This window comes from Channa argus, chromosome 1 (genome assembly GCF_033026475.1).
Source record: "Channa argus isolate prfri chromosome 1, Channa argus male v1.0, whole genome shotgun sequence".
NCBI classification, from domain to species: Eukaryota; Metazoa; Chordata; class Actinopteri; order Anabantiformes; family Channidae; genus Channa; species Channa argus.
Window position 1 is genome coordinate 39,659,942 of NC_090197.1, and position 6,043 is coordinate 39,665,984.

A 6,043-nucleotide genomic window follows, 5' to 3' on the forward strand; every position below is an offset into this window, starting at 1 on the left:
CACCGTAGATCAGTAAGCGATCAGCAGATTGCAGAGTGGCTCCCTCTATAGACCAATGACTGCTGATTAAAAAGGCAATCACCAAAGACAAAATACATCAATGTATCTGGTAATAAAATTATTATATTAGCTATCACTCTACAACTGATTCTACAGCTGCACACTTTTCATTTTAAACATTATTATTATAAGCAAGGGGAAAAAGGGCTGGCTGCATCCCTGCTTTGATCTTACTAAGCTCTAAAATCTACGAGCTTGTATTTTGTTTGAAATGACATTGTTCTTTTTGTTTGAATGCAGTTGCATTTCTGATAAATCTGCGTGAACAGCCACTTTAGTTTTGATATGACCCACAATATTTTTTGGTATTTTAAAAACGCACCTCAAGCTTCTGGATTTCTAACATGCAAATCCTGAGAGACCTCAGTGCCTGTGTATCTATATGTACAGTATGTGTGCAGCAGGTGGTAAAATGAAATCATGTGTTGAGGACCTCTGTCAGCAACCACTACATTAGCCTCTAATACATTTCATGGTGTTTACAAGATGCCTGCGCTTCAGGAACATCTGTTGGAATTGGCATGTCTTCCTAGATTTCCCATGGGTGAAGAGACAGTAAGTGATTGTGTGTGTACTCGTGTACATGTGCCAACAGCTTGCTGATATGAGTGGATAGAGATGGACTTGGCACAAACTCCTTTAATGCTGACCTTCTAACCTTTCCTCAGAGGGTGTGGATGACAAGAGCGCAGACAGATTCTGAATGGTGCGATATCCTGTGGGTGCTGTAAAACTTCTCTTGGCAAAAGGTTTCTCTTGTAATACATAAATCCCGAGTTTAATCTTTAATATGAGCATTTAACATGTAATCAGTAATAGCTTACCAGGTTAAACACATTAAAACGGGGAATATAAGAGCTGATTTTTGTCTGCACTTTTTCACTTCTTCTCATAATTACAGAATTTTAAGAATAATCAAAGCTTAAAAAAAAGAAGTACCAGCATGAATGTAAAACAGGGATTACACACCAAACAACTGAGCAAAACGTTTGACCCTTTACTAAATGTTTATTTTACTTGGCAAGCTGTTCAACAGAGGCACAAAAAGGCAGGGAAACTGAGATAAATAGCTTGATTAATCAAAGCCATTTTGAAACAGTTCATAAAGAGATTAATAGAAGTTTTTATCGAGGAATGATGAAGGAGGGTGAGAGAACATTCCTCTTAGTACTCTTCTGCACTGGAACCAAATGACACAGTCATGGTTGCAAATCAAGGCAAGGCTGAAGTGAGCGCATCCCCTCAGTGCAAATCTCGGTGTGAGGAAGTCTCAAATCAAAGCAAATAATCCTTCTTATACTGATGTTACAAATGCATTAGTATAACAGATACAGTACAATTTACCATCTGTGCAAAATACATTCAAATTGAATATTTGTAGCCTACAAAAAAAAAAACATTCTGACACGTGTCCTCAAATAACCAAGGCGTCCGTTTCGACAAGACGGAAGCATAAAACACTAGCGATAGGGCAAGCATACATTTAAATGTCAGAGTGATAGATTGGGTCTTAGCTTAACATAAGTACCACTTTGAGTTTCCCAACAGCTCTATGATCATTATACCTAATCCCTTAGCCCTCAATAGTAAGTCTCACACCCAAACACACACACATACACACACACACACACAGAAAGAGAGAGAGCGAATTGCAAGCTGGGAATTGTTTATTTTTATTGTTTGATAGTCCTAATATAGATCTGACAAACTGAAGACTAATAGCGCAGGGCAGTTTTTATAAAAAGGAGCTTGTGCTGTGTGACGTTTCTTTCAATGCTGAAGGCAATGCATCAGGTACTGCTGGCTATTGAGCATCAGCCAATCAGTTCCTGATGCAGTATCATCCACATCAGAAAGCTCTTCCTTCACCCTTTGTGCGGGAGTACCAACGGCTGAGAAGTTTACAACATAAATACAACATATTTCGGTCCTTCTGCAATTCTTCCTTATGGTGAGAAAGGTGAAATGAACATAACCCAAACTCATAAAAACAAGCAATTACTATTCTTTTCACCCCAATATAGTACAATAGCCAAAACTGTACAACACACATCACTGTAAGTCAAGGTGGCAGCAGAAGCATCTGGAAAGTGAATTCATGCAAATTCAAAAAGGGCATGCATTATGAAAGAGCTGCAAGAGATGAGGCTGCACTTCAAAAGACTGTCGAAAAGAAATTTTTTAAAATTGGGGAAGGGGGATGCGAAAGGAGGAAGAGCAGACAGAGAGGGTGTCTGTGAAACGCACTTGTGTAATTGCAGTGACATCTTCATTGAGAGACCTCCATCTCTTTCCCGTGTGCTCCAAAGGGCGTCGCTGACGCCGGTCGATGGGGAGAGCAGCCAAGGCGCTATGTTTAGCATAATCCCAGAGGCCATTGTGAGAGCAGCTAGTGAACGACTCACAGTTGCCAGCTGAGATTTCACCAAAACACAGCAGAACACAAGGAGAAAGGGATGAGACAGGAAAAATCTGAGGTGGAGGAGGGTAAGAGTAGGGTAAAGACTCTACCAAAGGGCAGCAGATTTGGTAGTGCTCATGAAAAAAAAAGTATACACACCAAATATTACATGAAAAGAGTAATATTTTGTGTGCATGTCTTTGGCTGAGGTGTGGGAGGATGCTTGCAGGGTCATGGTGGTGATTGTGGTTATCAGTGGTGAGTTTGTAGCATCAAAGAGGCAAAGTGTGAAGTGTGGAACGTGTTTGCTTGCAGGTGGACTGCACCTGTTGGTCCTTATTCAGGTCTGTAATTTGATAATCCTCCATTTTTCTTCTTTTGACCAATCACTAACTGCTTTGACATGTAACAGCCAGGCACATAAAGAACAAAACTGTCACGTGGCACATTTTACTTCTATTGTGCAATGATCATTACCTTAAGCTAGACTGTGAAATCCTCTCTGATGCTTTTGAGCAACCCTTTGGTAAACAATTTAGTCTCCAACTAACAGGGTGCAGAAAATGCAGATAATAATGACAGTTTGTATGGTTTGTGAATAAAGACAAGCATATCAGACTAACTGCAGAATCTCTCCAGGTGATTGTGAGAATATAAAGCACCATCACAGTTGCCTGCAGAGATTACCCAGTCAGCCCAAAGATTCCTCACTTGTGCCCTGTCTCACTTACCTGCACACACACACGTTCTGTTTGTGGTGGGCTCTGGTTATATCTATCAGAGCCAATTGGCAGCAGACGGTTAACACCGATCGGGATAAAGACCAGCTTTGACCCCACCCCCTGCCCATTCCAAAAGGTCTTGCGTCGCCATGGTGACAAGGCCACGGCACGTGCCTCCTATTGTTGAACTGCATCCTCCAGGGTCAGCTGCACACCCAGTTAGAGGTCAGATGTCACCCAGCCCTCTCACTCAGGTCGTCACTCAACACCCTTTGACCTAAGCAAACACTGAAACAAATTGAGAGATAGAGGAGAGAAAACGAGAAGACATTTACTCAACGATGCTGAATGGTCACATGACAGTTTGGGATAAACTGACAAACATATACATATTTTGTGCTTCATACGTTTTAATTGCAGATTAGCAGAGTGGTTCTGTGCGGGCATTGTACAGTACCGCGTGGCGGAGAACCACTCTGCATGTTACAATATGTCTCCCTCTTGTGGTCAAGTATGACTCCTTGAAAAACGTCAGGGTTTTTTTTTAGTGGATTTGAAAATGTGGCCCAAAAATGCAGAGTATGGGGTGTTCTTGTGGCCTAATGGCTAAGACTCATACCATATGCTAAATGACCCCAGTTTGATTTACTTTCAATATTTTTACGCCATGTTATTCCCCTTTTTTCCCCAGAGTTTCTTATAATGCTGCACTTTAAACATTCAAATACATTTAACTAGTATATCAAAAAATGTAAACGTGGCAATGAAAGGTCATTTATCACTGAGGTTATTCTATTATCTAACAAAATTTTAAATCTTTACACATTCACGCATTTTGCTGAAAAAGCACAGTGACCCTCAAGTGTATTTAACAATACTAACAGCTGTATATTATCGCTCAAATCAGACATAAGTTCACATATTTTGGGAAGCTAGAAGATGGAAGCCAGAGATGCCATCTTTTCCATTCAGCCTGGATGCATGTTGGGATATTCAGGTCATCAAGTTGCAAAGTGTTGCTCGGGCATTGACAAAAGAAAAATCTTAAGTTTATTAAACGGAACAGGCTGACAGTCCACACTTTGTTAGGCAGTGAATGAACAGAGTGGTTTTGACAGGCCTAACCTCTTAAGCTTCGGGTCCCACTGAGCTCGGCACAGCTAGAGCTAAATGCCATCTGTCCCAACATCATCAGCCCCCCCTCCAGCCCGTTCCCCAACAATTTAGAATAAAAATTATTCAATACTGCTATTAAAGAACGAAACACAGTAATTTGACACATGATTTCAAGTTTCTAAAAAAACAAACAAACAAAAAAATCTCATCTCCTGTACAGGCTGACTTGTCAGGTAAATCAATTTTACAAATGCTTTGTAAACAATAGCTAAGCTTGTAATCCACATCTATTGTTATTCAAAACAAAATCTGGAAGATCAGCAAAAAGGGCAGTGTTGTACAGTGGTGTACTTTAGTGTATGTACTTTATAACTTTGTAAACTTAAATCGTTTGATTTATCTCCATTTCAGCATTCATCTTTGGGACCTCTGTGTCTACTAGCCCTGCTTTATAACTTAACTTAAAAATAAAAAGAGCACTGGGAGGGGAGCAAGTAAAGATTGAGAAGAAGAAATGGTCAATGTAAGCTGATACTTGAGACCACTGAATTGATTCACTATAAAATTATAGTAATAGAAATATTTTGTAGTTTATATTAAGGTTTCAGCCTTATGTTGCAAAGTTGACTGTCCTGCTGCACTGGTTTACACTTGACCTATTCAAACCATGGATTGTTTTCTTCAGTTAGTAACTGTGACTTGGAAATGGCTATTTTGAATTCAGTTTTTAACCAACTAGTTTTATGGTTTACTGACCTAGACATATAGGATGAACATTAAAATAATTATATCATCATATGAACTTAAATATTCCTATTTTCACAGGGTTGTCTGCTCCGTTAGCTGTCATCTAATGTTAAAGAGTAAAAAATGACCTTTGTGCCCCTTAGCCAATGTGTGTGCTTCAGCTCTTCATTAGGGCCCTGGACCTTCACTGTACAAGCAATTGTCTTCCTCTGACAAAAAGACTGACGCATTGTATCAGCTGGAGGTAAATTTATCAAAGGAGGCCAATACAATGGATAAAGCAGGCCAAATTATGGAACAGGTCTGTAAGGGGCCTCCTGGTGAGACATATTGTAGTGTTTGTTGATAGTCCAGTGTGGACTGAATGACATGTGGTGACATTCAGATAGAAAACAGTGTGGTGTGTGCATACAGAGAAATGCAGGCATACTCGTATAATGTGTGTAAATGTGACTGCGTGTGCAGCATGGTGTGCCAGAGCTGTGTGAAACGATGTGTGATTGCATTTGTGTTTATGAGGCCATGCTGAGAAACACAGTCAACCCCAAGACCTCTTAGAGGAGCACACTGGCTAAAAACAATTGGGATCGCTGTGAACTGATGTGACATGTGTATGTGTCACAGCAATTCCGTTAGAGGAGCCCTACTGGAGAGGTGAATAAAAATGCATAAAGAAAAGAATAGAAAAGAATGATATTGGGATGAGGAGTGGGTTTACCCTGGTATTTGGCAGAGTAAAACGGTACAAGCTGAACTGGGGATGGTTTCATCTTGAGTACAGCCACTTATGCCACTGGCCATTGTTATATGACAAGATATTTGAAGACATCACCATGGACTCTTGGAAAACCCAATCACATCGTCAATATTTTTCTTAAACAATAATTAGCAGATTGATCAGTATAATAATTGCAGCCTTGTACCTAAACAAAAACGATCTAGTGGCAGGTAAACGGTGATTTTGACAGGATCATTTCATATAAAAAAAAAAAAAAAG